The sequence below is a fragment of the Dromiciops gliroides genome, chromosome 2, assembly GCF_019393635.1.
Source record: "Dromiciops gliroides isolate mDroGli1 chromosome 2, mDroGli1.pri, whole genome shotgun sequence".
NCBI lineage: Eukaryota > Metazoa > Chordata > Mammalia > Microbiotheria > Microbiotheriidae > Dromiciops > Dromiciops gliroides.
Window position 1 is genome coordinate 661913161 of NC_057862.1, and position 13550 is coordinate 661926710.

Below are 13550 nucleotides of genomic sequence, written 5' to 3' on the forward strand. Positions count from 1 at the left end.
TCTTAGACATGGGCACAATACTGACAGTTGGGTAAAGGGAATGCTTTCTCATATTCTCTGTGTCTGTACCTCTATGTGATTCTTCACAGAAATTAAATTCATTTACATTTTTTCTCATTGCTCCACACTAAGAATCCTGTGCATGCAATGTGCTGAACCAATCTCCACCCTCCCTGTCTGTGGCTCTTGGAGTGAGGGTCACCATCAGCTGCAGGGCCAGTGAGAATCTCTTACCCATCCATGACCTCAGTGACCCAACCTCGCACCAGCAGCCACCTGGACAGTCTCTCAAGCTCCTGATCTCTTGGGCTTCCAGCTGCACTCTGGAGACCCTGCCCTTGTCAGTGGCAATGGGTCTGGGGCAGATTATCCTCTCACAATCAGCAGTATAGTACATGAAATCATTGCACATTCTGACTGTCAAGATTATTCTGACTACCTTCCCCCAGAGCTCCAGCCCCTTATACAAACGTGGCCAGGCTGTGGAGCCTTGTAATACAGGGTAGCTGCTGCTTCCTCCAGAGCCCTAGAGGCGGAGCAGCCAATAGACCCTAGGGAGGACTGGCCCTAATTCAGTCTAGTGACTGGACCCATTTGTCCCAGTATGTCCTGGGGTAATAAGTTATGGAGAGTGGGTGGAAAAAAGACAAATAAAAAACTTTCCTCCAACTGCCCACTCTTGGAAAGTTCACAAACCTCATTCTCCAAGCAGGATCATCAGGAACTCTGGTTCTCTTCCTAATCACCTGTTCCTCTCTCCCTCAGAGCCCACCTGGGGGATGCTCAGATGCAGCACATCTGGGCCCATTTAGGGGAAGGATCTGAAGGAATCCTGGGGAGGGGCTGCCCTGCCCTTGGAATGCTCTTCTTCAGTCCTTCACTGAGGCGGCAGGACAAGGACTGGAGCAGGGCTCTGGAGGCCCCATTTCTTCTTTCCCTCCTCATTTTGAGAATAGAGTTTTCTGGAAAATCTGGATCCCTGCCATCCCTTGGGTATCACTTGTTCATCTCCCTCAGAGCCCCAGACCCTCAGCAATGTGACTGCCCATCCTTCCTTCTCATTCAAAGAATATTATTGCCACATGTTGGGGGAGAAGAGAGAAAGAAATATAAGAAGATTTTGGGGGTTTGGGAGGGCAGGATGCTTGAAGCCTTGAAGTCTAGTGTCTTTCCATTAGAAGCTAACCTCGGGTAATCTGCTAATTATGCCTCTGTTGTTTCAAATCCCCTTTCCTATATCAAACACAGGCTGCACAGCTATTCACTGATATCCATGGACCCAAACCTGCCCCTCAGTTCTTTTGCCATCCATTCTCCCACTAGTCAACAACCAAGCTATTAATCCCCTCTGGGGAGATTCTAATTAGCTCTCAATGGGAGCATTGCCCCAATTCCCCCCATTTTTCATAATAATATATCTTGTTGGTTCTCTGAGCCCTGGCAATGGGTATTCTGCTCCACAATGAAAAAATATGATAGGAAGATAGGCAGCCCCTTCACCTTTTTGAGGACAGACATTTTTCCCACAGACTTCTCTTTTTCAAGCTATTTAACCCCAAGTCTTTCACCCAACATAGAGGGGGCCCAGTTGCATTTATTCTTCCACAGAGCCTATCAATTAGAAAGCCTTAACAGGGACCCAGAGCTCTAGAGATTCTGCTTTAAGCAGAGGGCAATGTGTTGTCCTGTGGATTCCTAATCACAGAACCCCCTTACATGGGAAAGAATGGCAATGGGCCAGACTAGGCTGGGGGCGGCCAAAACTATAAGGTGGAGTCCAATGAGCTGAGGGCACTGGACTGAAAGCAAGTCTACTTCCAGTTTCTTTGGATTCAGAGTCCTCAGCAATGTCCACTGGGGTATGAGGGGCACAGGACTGCCAAGTGAGTGGTGGTGGTTTGACTAGTCTGACACAGGTTGCCTCATGTCTCTCCTTCAAGGTGCCCTGATGCCTCAGGTAGGGGGACTGGCCTGCCCCCTGTTTGAATGTTGTTGGGTAGTTGGTGTGGATGACGGTTCCCTTCTCCACAGGAGGTGGTTCTCCAAGGACAGACAGCATGAGTTCTGGGCAGAAAAAAGGAATAAGGGAAGGGGGAGGGTGCTGCCATCACCTGGGCCCCTGTGTCTGTCTTCCTATTGGTATTTCTTTCCATCCATTGTTGGCAACATGTGGCAGCATGTTTACACCTGTAATGTATTGATCTATTGCCTTTGGGTCACCTACAATTGTATTGGACCAAATCTCAACTCTAATAACCTGGTTGAAAGGTATGTAGCCAATTATCTCTTGCTAATTAATAATGCTCTCAACTTCCTTTCCTTTCCTTTCCTGAGGTTGGCTGACCACTTGTAGGGGATGTTGAAGAAGGGATTCTCATCCTCTTCTGGATTGGAATCCGCCCCCTTTCTGATTCCTTCCAACTCTGAAATTCTTTAAATACCATGCACTTACCTAGTTTGGGGAATAGAGCAAGCACACATTAAAATGTGTAGGCTGCCCAAATACAGCCATTGATAGGTAGAAATGTGATTTATTGTTTTATTTCATTTTATTTGTTCTTGAATCCAATCAATGCTTCCTGTTCAAGAGGTTAATCCTTTACCTGGAATTCGGGGAGGCATGGACAAATATTGCGCACCATCAGAAGGCATTGAAGGGTGGTGTGTCACACTGGTAGAAGGAGTAACAACATCAGTGACATCACTTTGGTTAAATGGAGAAAAGGGAAACTTTCTCCTCTTTTCTTCAAGCAGTGTCTGGTCCTTCCACAGCTTTGAATAGAAAACGGTGTTTCTTGTCCAGAAAGGGATTCTGAGCCTCAACAGTCAAACCCTTCAGGACACAGAACAGAGACATTCCTACTAGTGCCTTCAAGCTCAACTTAAAACAAAGAAACAAACAACAACAGAGCAGCATATTCCCCAGTGACAGGTATTTGTCTCTTCTATGGAATGATCACTTTATCTCAGAATGGGGACACTTTACACCTCCCTGATAAATCTCTGGTAGCCAACCTGCATCTAATCACAGTTGGCTCTTTTGTACTTTCCCAACAAAATCCTGTCAAGGGACCTCAGAGTCCAGCGTTCTCCTTTGCCTTGATTCCAAAATTTTCTTTGGAAATATTTGTGTTTATAAACTTAATGTGGCCAGAAAGGTGAAGGTTTGGACACTTTTACTTATGAATAAACCCTAAGACCACACTCTTTTTTTCCTCTGAGTAGTTGCCCATTGATTCACATTGAGGTTTCCATGCCATTAAGCATCCCCTCCCCCATCCACTGTCCTAAGGACTGTCTGTCCTGTTTGTCTTGGAATCTTCTTCAGAGCTCAGACCCTTCTGGCCTTTTCAATCTCACCCTTTACTCTTTTCCAAGTACTTTATGGTTCCAAGAACATGGCCTTGCTCTTCCTCAAACAGAACCTTCCCCCTCCCACTTCTGGACTTTTTTCCTGGCAGCCCAGTTAGTAGGAAGTTCTCCATCCCTCTCTTCTCCCTCTGTTCTCTGGAGCATTTTAAGAGTAAAATCTCCAAGAGGACTGTTCTGTTATTCCCCTTCCTAAGCACCTTCACATACAATGTCTCTACCTTGTAGTTCCCTATTTACTTACAAGTTGTCTTTCCCATAAAAATCTATGCCCCTTTATTTCAGGGACTATATTTTAGCCTTTCTTTGTACCCCCTGTGCATGTTATCTTGCAAGGCACAGGATAAGAGCTTAATGAATGTTTGTGGATGACTCATGGACTAACCCTATTCCTTTCTCCAAACTGCAAACCTGCACTTGTGGAGCTCTTTCTTCTTTTCCTATTCAGGTATAGGGCTATATGGAAGTTCCTAGTAAAACCCATTAAATTGGGCCCAGTACTCCAGCCTTTACACAGATTTTTAGATTCCTTCCCCATCCTTCTTTATGTAAAATAATTCCCCAAACAATTTCCCTGCATACTTCATCTGTAGGTAAAGAATGTTTGGAGGGATAAAAGGTACAAATTATCTTAAGCTCCTCAGAGCTCCTTTTCTGGGACCAGATTCCCACTACCCAGCTTCCCTTCCCCTTGGCTGCCCAATGTCTTCAGGTACAGTCAGTCCTGCCTTTCCTTATCCAGACTCTTGCTGATCCAAATGACTTTTCCTCCTGCCTCTACCCAAGCCTTCCACAGTGCCATTACTTGAGGATAGCTGGTTTCTTCAGGAATTGGGAATGGGAAGGAAATTGGTTCCCCTAAACCCTAACAAGTAATAAAACCATGGCAGGCCTTTCATTTTTTGGAGGCTCCATGCGAAGTCCATAGCTTGGCATAGCAGGCTATGGATTGAAGTCAAGTGCAGACCGTCAATAGCTTCAGAACTTTCCTGACTGACTTCAGGTCCTGAGCTTTTTGTACCAGGCAATATTGCCACTCAAACATTTCCTTTGGCCTTTTTAAACTATAGTCATGTCCAACTATTTATGAACTCATTTGGGATTTTCTTGGGAGGTACTGGAGTGTTTGACATTTCCTTCTCATTTTACAGATGAGAAGACTGAGGCAAACAGGGGTAAGTGACTTTCCCTGCTTCATACAGCTAGAATCTGTTGAAGGCAGGTTTTAAAGTCAGGAAAATGAGTCTACCCTAGACCCACACACAGCACTCCATCCACTGCACCTCCTCGCTGCCCCATGAAACCATAAAACTAATTAAAACTAAAATAAACTAAGGACAGGTGGGCATAGCAGGAGGACACATCACACAAGGTCACAGAAGCAGAGACATCTTCAGGGCACTAAGGTCTCAGGGCCCTCCACTGAGCTGGAGTTAGCCACTTCTGCTCCTATAACCCCCACACTGCCAGCTGTTTTGCATAAAGAGATCCCCAAAGGGAGGGGCAGCAGACACAGGGACATAAACTGGGGCTGGGGGCAGAGCTGCCCCAGGGCAGGAGACACTGCACTTCGGAGTCATTGTCCCAGCTCCTCTGTGGGCTATTGATGTTCCTGGTCCCAGGTGAGAACAGGGGACAACACAACAGGCAGACGGGCCATTTTTCATAAGATGAGAGAATTCAAAAGAGCTAAGAGTCTCAGGACATGAGCCAATACAGTGAAAGGGGAAATTTAGATTCCTAGGAAGTCAGTGGGTTGGCAGAGCCAGGCTGTATTGAGGTCATGCATCCAAATGGAAGGAGATTCTGTTCTTTTCATTTCATGTTAGTTGATCGTTCATACATGCTTTTAAGTTCCAGAGGGGAAATTGTGCTGAGCCAGTCTCCAGTCTCAGCGTCTGTGATTCCAGGAGAGTCAAAGCCAGTGATGGAAACACTTATTTCTACTGGCTCCAATAGAAACCTGGACAATCTCCTTGTGGCCTCATTTATAAGGTTTCCAACATATGCTCAGGAGTCCCTGCCAGGTTCAGTGGCAGTGGGGCTGAGAAGGATTTCACCCTCCCAATCAACAGTGTGGAGGCTGAAGATGGGGCCTATTATTACTGTGGTCATGGATCTTTTTATCCTCTCACAGTGCTATATCCCCAAACAAAAATCTCCCCAGCCTGGGCTGGCTGGTCAGGGAGGCTCAGTTGCCTCCTTTGATTTCTCTCCTCTAGCATCTGCTGGGCTGCCTACTCAGGTGCAGGGTCTCTGGGGCTGACTTGGGAAAGAGACTCAGGGCTCAGGGCAAAGGCCATGGACTGACAGTTCTGTACCCTGAGTGCTCTTGTTCCTCTTAGCCATGAGTTGTGTGTATAGTCCATGAAAGAACCAGCCCCTCTCAGCCTGGGCCAACCTACTCTATCCTGTGCCTGAGGCACCCTCCCATTCATGATTCATCTGACTCTACTGAGGTAGAAACAAAGCAGAATCCAGTAACTCCTGGCCAGAGGTGCATTCTCTCCTTTCTTCCTCACTTCATATCCATTGAAAGTACTGACAATTTGACCCAAGAGCTTAAGAAGACCAGGCAGCAGCCTAAGGATATCAATGGACAAAGCTTCAGTTTCATATCCTGTGCCTATTTCCTCTGATCAGATTTTTATATGACGTTTTATCTATTCATGCCAGGGACCAATAAAGAGATCTCTCAAGAGTCTCCTCTACATCCCAACCCCCTAGCTCCCACCTCTTCTAAGGCAGACTTCAATTCCTACAAATGGGATGGGTGGAGGGGATGAGTGATTGGTTCTAGGAGCCTGCCCACTCTGCTCCCTGCATAGAGAGGGTGATTGGTTAGAATTATAACTGCCCTCCCTACCTTACTTGAATCCTTTCCAACCAAATGCCAATTCCCCAGAGATCATACAGACTACATATTAAATGGACCCTTTCATCCAAGCTGATAGTAAACAGAAAACGGAATATTGATGCAGATCTGAATATATCATAAAACACACAGAGTGAATGAGCTTTCCTACTCAGAGTGAATTATCCCCATTAGATTAAGAGAGCATCCCAGCTATCACCACAGAAGAAATTACTCAGAGTCTCTAGTCTAGGATGCTTGGGATAAAGATAAAATTGAGGTGCTGCCTCCTCCATACGGTGGCTCCTTCCCAGACTCTTTCTCTCCTCTCAGGGAATGCTCCATGAAGAGAATTAGGAACTCCCTTTCATGTGTCTGGAAGCTGGAAGCCTGAAGACTAGGATCACTCTGCTGCCAACTCCACCCCTTATACAGGCATGGAACAATGATTATGTCAACATATAAATATAGAATGTAATATTATAATACAGAATGTAACATGTGATGATATAATATATTATAACATATGTAATAATATCTAATCAGTATGTTGAGTGCATCAACATATCAGCCCATGATGAGAGTCTTATGAACCTGTCCTTGAGGACATGGGAGTAATGTTAGAAGCACACATGCTCCTTTACTGACAGTGCAAGTGAGTCCTGCCTGCCTCTTCTCCAGCTAGATTCTTGCAACAACACACAAACCACACAGATACTCATTGACAAGCAGGTGCCCAAACCTACCACTCAGCTATTTTCCCACCTGTCCTCACACTTCAATCACTAGGCTATTAATCCTATCTGGGGAGATTCCAGTTAATTCTAAATAGGAGACATAACTCCAGCAATACCTCCTGGTCACCCTCATCAAGTCCTGGGAAATTAATAAGTGGTGTGAGTGACACAGAGACAGAACCTGAGGTGGGGACCCTGAGACAGGAGGATCTGGAGCCCATTTCCCTTCTCAAGGATGAGGTTTACCCCTCAATATTCCCTTCTCTAAGCTGCCTATTCCCTCTCCTTCATCCTCTCTTCCTGGGATCCAGGTGTCTCTGTGATCTAATAAGCCTGGCCATTGGATCCCAAAGTGAGATGTGGATCTGGAGAGAGGATTTCATCCCACAGGGCCCTTCAAGACTTGTCCTCAGGATTACTGATCACAGAACCTGTTTCCAAAGGAATTGAATTGTCCTGGGACCACCAGACTGGGAAAGGTCAGAAAGAGTAGGTAAAGACCAAAGAGCTGAACATGGACAAGAGACCATCTATTGGTCATCTCTGCAATTGGCACCTGCATTGTATCAAGCTCCTCCAGCTGTGATGAAGGGGCTTGAGTAGCTCAGTGAAACTATGAGCTTTACCGTGCAGGGCTATGAACAACAAACAGGCCACAGTGGAGAGTTCTGACACAAGGAGATTCCCTGGGGAAGGAAATACAAGCCTCTCCAGAATCTTTGCCAAGGAAATCTCGTGGACAGTTTTAAACTGATGAAAGATATAACACCAGCGGATGAGTCCTTCAGGCTGGAAGGTGTCCAACATGCCACTAGAGAAGAGCAGAGAACAACTGCAAGAAGTTCCACAAGGAATAAAACAACTGGGCGAACACCAAAAGGAAGCTTAGCTGTGAATGTATCTGATGACAAGGATGTATCTGATGATGCTGTAAAGATCAGTATTACAAAGGAACCTGGAATGTAAAATCTATAAACCAAGTTAAACTGGATGTGGTTAAACAGGAGATGGAAAGATTAAACATCACCATCTTTAATGTCAGTGAAGTAAAATAGATGTGAATGGGTGAATTCAGGTCATCATCATATTATCATCTATCTAGCTAGCTCTATCTAGCTCTATCTATCTATCTATCTATCTATCTATCTATCTATCTATCTATCTATCTATCTACCTATCTATCTATCTATCTATCCATCTACCTAACTAACTAACTATCTACTAATGTGGACAAGAATCCTATAGAGGATATGGAGTAGCCCTTATGTCAATAGAAGGGTGAGAAAAGCAATACTGGAGTAGAATCTCAAAAATGCAATGATGTATGTTAAAATCCAAGGCCAACCTTTCATCTATGCTCCCACTACAGATGACAAAGAGGCCAAAGTTGATCTGTTCTATGAATAGTTACAACATCATTTAGAAATAACATTTAAAAAGACATTATAGGATATTAGACTTCTAAAGTAGGAAAAGAGAAGATTATTGGAAGAACAGGACATTTGGGCTTGTAGTACAAAATGAACTAGGTAAGGGTAATAAAGTTCTGTCATGAAAACTTGCTGGTCCATAGCACACACTTTTCTTTCAACAAACCAAGGAGGGACTCTACACATGGGCATCACCAGATGGTCAATATAGAAATCAGAATGACTATATACTATGCAGTCGAGGGCAGAGAAGCTCTATGCAGTCAGTTAAAACAAGACCTGGAGACGACTGTGGCTCAGATCATGAACTTCTTATTGTAAAAGTCAGTCTTGAGGAAAGAGGTAAAACCAGGTAATATGTTGTTTGTCCTTTGTTCTCAAAGAAGACCATGATACTGGGGTGATATCATGCCTTCCAGTGAGGGAAGTCTATGCAAAGTCACCAACCTCTAGAGCCATCTGGGTCCATTGGCAAGATATACATCAGTACAACTGGAAATGGCCCCAGATAGTTAAGGCAATAGGATTTAAGTGAATTGCCTAGGGTCTTGCAGCTACAAGTGTCTGAAATCAGATTTTAACTCAGGTTATCCCAACTTCAGGACCGCTACTCTATCCACTGTACCACCTAGCTACTGCAGAGTAATGGGTATTGTGATGAATGAAAAGTTCAAGAGATATAAATTCTGGGTCATCATGAATGCTCCCAAATAATTAATAAAAGGATGGTCATTTGGATTTCTGTAGTAAATTAGAGATGAATATTAGTGGTCTCTGAATGTTTAAAAAAACTTTGGAAAAGGGGGTATACCTGAGGGTGGAAATCAACTCTGATTGGGTAACAATCAATGAGAGTTTGAACATATTAATGAGAACATGGGAAAATAAGTCCTCAGCTCTACTTGCATAGATCAAATCATGTGATTCAGCCACCTCTAGCAATTTGGGCAAAAGAATCCACTGCCTCCCTACCCCAAGTGTTAGTTCTCTTCTTCATAAAGAATTTAGGTCGCCCAAAATTCTAATGGAAGGTCCCAAAGACAGAAAGGAACTTATTTCCTAAGGCAAAATCTTGTTTAGATTGAATTCTCTTTGTAAGGACTCCTAGTTGGGTGGAGTCCTACCTGAGATTGAAAAGCATGTACCTGGAGGACTTGGGCAATCTCATCTATCAGGAATTTTTTTCTGGTGCTGGCTGAATAACCCTCCAAGGGCCTGATTTCTGAATGAGGAAAGACAGAAGGGAAAATCTTAATGTCAATTAATAATTGGTTATTAATAGAAGAGAACAATAATAATTTCTTTCACCTTTACATCTGGAAGAGCTGGCTCTGAATCCTCTTTTCCCCAAAATGTTAATAACCACATAACCTTCCAAAGCCTCCATTTCCTTAACCATAGAATGGGGCTAATAACAGTACCCACCTTCCCAGTATTGTTGTGAGGGTCAAAATTCACAAATGATACATTCCTATATATATTTGAATTATTGCACTACACTGGAACAATGAATAGCTAGACCTTAACCACCTCACAGGTGATTTCCTAGGTCCCTGTTCTAGCTATAACAATCCATGCTGCTGGACCTTGATGAAAGAATAAGGAACACGAATAATGCTTCCTGTCATACCCCATCTGACCAGGAGAGGGCACCTTTGCTCTTCTCATAGTCACATACTAGTCAGCTCCCTGGTCCCACAGCTGGAATCTCCTGTAGCCTTTGGTGGACTGATGGCATGAATCCCTGAACCCAGGGACAGAAGGCTCCTTGTGCTGCATGATGTAAGAATGAATTCTATTAGCAAAAGTACCATGGACAGTTCACAGCCTTTAGTTGCAATGGGGTTTTGGTGTCCTCAGCAATTCTTGGAATAAGGGTAGCAATGGACAAGAGTTAGACATTGTTTTTCTTGGAAAGGACATCTGACTCAAGCGAGATGATTGTAGCAACATTCTAATCATTTCCATGCAATTCAAAAGCACTTATTGAGCGCCGACTGCATATTTAACACCAAGCTAGGTGTCCTAAGAGTCCATTTTATCAGATAAACCAAACTGGACTAAACTTGAGGAATTCCCTCATTGATTTGCAATGGCTGAGGCAGGTTCTATGGGAACCTATGCCCACAGGCGAACTTGGACTTCCAGCATCAACCCTGAAAGAGTCCAAAGTATTGCAACTACTGGTGGGCACAGATCCTTTAGGGGAGGATCCCAAAGCCCCTTCTGGATTCCAATCACTTTTACCTCTGTTCTTGGACACCCAATAGCCTGATAACTGACTCTTGCTCTAGCTGTTAAAGCCAAGTTTAGTTGTGTTTAAAATATAAGGAAAGAGGGTAAATCTAGCTTGAGAATCTGTGGACAAAACATTTTTGGCCAAGAATGCAGCCAGTGTGAGAGAGAATATAACAAGCTTTGGAGAAGGCAGATTAAAAACATATAACCAGGGGTAGTTTGGTGGAGCAGTGGATAAAGCACTGGCCTTGGATTCAGGAGGACCTTAGGTCAAATCTGGCCTCAGACACTTGACACTTACTGGCTGTGTGACCCTGGGCAAGTCACTTAACCCCCATTGCCCTGCAAAAAACAAAACAAAACAAAAACATACAACCAATCAGGCTGACTCAAGCTAATGTGTGACCCCGTGTGGGTTCATGTGTACCTCCCACCAGGCATTGGAGGAGTTCCTAGGAGAGTAGGTGGCAGGGTCACATGCATTCACTGGCTTATGATGCTAGATGTCTCTCATTCTAGTCTCTGCCCAGGGAATGTCTTGGTCATATGAAGACCCAAGGTACTCTCCATTCCTTTTAGGACCAAGTACACACATGTTCTCACTACTACTAAAGAGCTTTCTGGTCAATCTTTGCCCCTGAAAAGAAGAGGGCCCTGGCTCAGCTCCCAGGTTGAGCTTAGTGGTGTCTTGGGTCCCTGTTCTCATCATATTCCCAGTCTCTGTCCTTCACATTCAAGCACTCAGCTGTTTACACTGAATTTCTTACATGTAAAGAAGGTCATAGAGTAGGCAAAGTCAAGTCAATGCAAAGTTAATTTCAGTTCATATGGAAAATGAGACATGAGCAGCCAAGGATATCTGATATCCTAGAGGAGGGGGTGCTTGAACTCAGCTTTGAAGAATGCTGGGGATTCTCAGAGTCAGGCATGGGGAGAGGGCATTTTAGGAATGGGGCACAGCCTGGGAAAAGGCCTGGAGAGTGGAGATGAAATATCATTTATGATGGAGAGCAAGACAGCCGCTTAGTTTGGATTATAGAATAAATGAAGGCATGTACTGTGTGATTAATCTGGAAAGGGAGGTTGAGCTAGATGATAAAGGCTTTAAATGACAGACTGACTTGTGTTTCATCTTTAAGACAAAAAAAATCCATTTGAGTTTATTCATTCGGTCTGTCAGTAAATATTTATTAAACACTTTCCATGTTCAGAGCACTGGTTAGGGGAGTTCTGTGGTCAGATCTCTGCTCCAGACAAAGGACCATTGACCCTTAGGACTTTGCTCTATCATTTGAAACATAAATACTTTCTGAGGTGGGGGATTGCTTTGTTATTTATTAGTCCATAAAAATGAAGGCATTTTCTAAATTACCTAATAAGGAGGAAGGGATAAAGAAGAGGGAAGAACTGGGAAATATGAATACTAACTCTGATGGTTCTGAGGCTCTAGAGGGAGAATAGCAAGTGACACCTGAGGGATGGCAGGGATCTAGATTTTCCAGAAAACGCTATTGTCAAAATGAGGAGGGAAAGATTAAATGGGGCCTCCAGAGCCCTGATGACATGGTGTAGACACTTAGGCTCTAATAGCCAAACTCATTCTCTTCAGGTGACCATCCACTTCCTACTCCCAGCACCCCCTCATCTAGATCTAGACACCCCAGAGGCTGATGCTGCTTTAGAGAACAAAGACACTTCCTTCCCTAATAATCTGTTTGAGAGAGAGAGAGAGAGAGAGAGAGAGAGAGAGAGAGAGAGAGAGAGAGAGAGTGTGTGTGTGTGTGTGAATGGTCCCTATAACCATTGGGATTGATATCCCAGACATAGGTACAACACCCACCTTCAGGGGAAAGGGAATCCTCTCTTGTATTCTCTATACCTATATGTGATTCTTCACGGAAATTACTTTCATCTACTTTTCTGTCATTTACCCACATTAAAAATCCTGTGCAGGCAACCCGGGCTCCAGCCTCCCTGTCTGTGGTTCCTGGAGAGAGGGTCACCATCATCTTCAGGGCCAGTGAGAATGTCTTACACATTGATGGCCTCAGTGACCCAGCTTGGTACCAGTAGCCACCTGGACAGTCTCTTAAGGTCCTCATCTCTTGGGCTTCCACTTGTACTACTCAGTGGCAATGGGTTTGGGCCAGATTATACCAGCAGTGAAGAACCTGAAGATGTTGCACAATCCTACTGTCAAGATTAGTATGATTACTTTCACAAAGAGCTCCAACCCCTCTTAAATACCTGCCTAGGCTGTGGAGCCTTGTAACCCAGGGTAGCTGCTACTTCCTCCAGAGGCCCAGAGGTGGAAGATCAAATAGACCCTAGGGACAACTGGCCCTAATTCAGTCTAATGATTGGGACTGTAACGATTGGAATAACGCCACCTGCTGGATACTTACTGTAGAAGAGTTCTGCCCATGAAGGGAAGGTCTTTGAGGGCAAGACCAGGAGTCAGGAAGTGACGCGGGCTAGTGGGAGGAGGAAGGAAGAGACTGGCGCTCAGTCTCGCGCTCTTGCCTCTGGACTCTGGCGGAGAAGGGAGCTAGAAATGTGCTCTCCCTTTAATAGATAGGAATCTAGGCCTTTCTCTCTCTCTTTACCAAATTCTTGTTTTCCTTAATAAATGCTTAAAAGCCTAACTCTTGCTAAAGCTTATAATTTATTGGCGACCACTCATTAGATATTTTAGACAGACTAGCTAGAATTTTAGCCCTTAACAGATTAAAGACAAAAGCAGGTTAGCAAAATTATGAACAAAACGAGCATATCTGGAATTTAAAGGGCTTTCTAAGGTTGTCTCAGAAGCACAGCCAGCCTGGGGAAGGGCTGAGCCTGAAGCTGCAAATGTAGTTAGAGAAAGTTGAGCATGCGCATCAGATCTCTGGACTTCCCAGGCAGGGGAAGCAATGGGCTTGG

At 44.4% G+C, this 13550-nt stretch overlaps 1 gene segment (V, D, J or C); it reads left to right on the plus strand.

Moving 5' to 3' along the window:
- The window catches only part of LOC122739544, a 29821-nt gene that overhangs the window by 2816 nt on the left and 13455 nt on the right, over window positions 1–13550 (plus strand).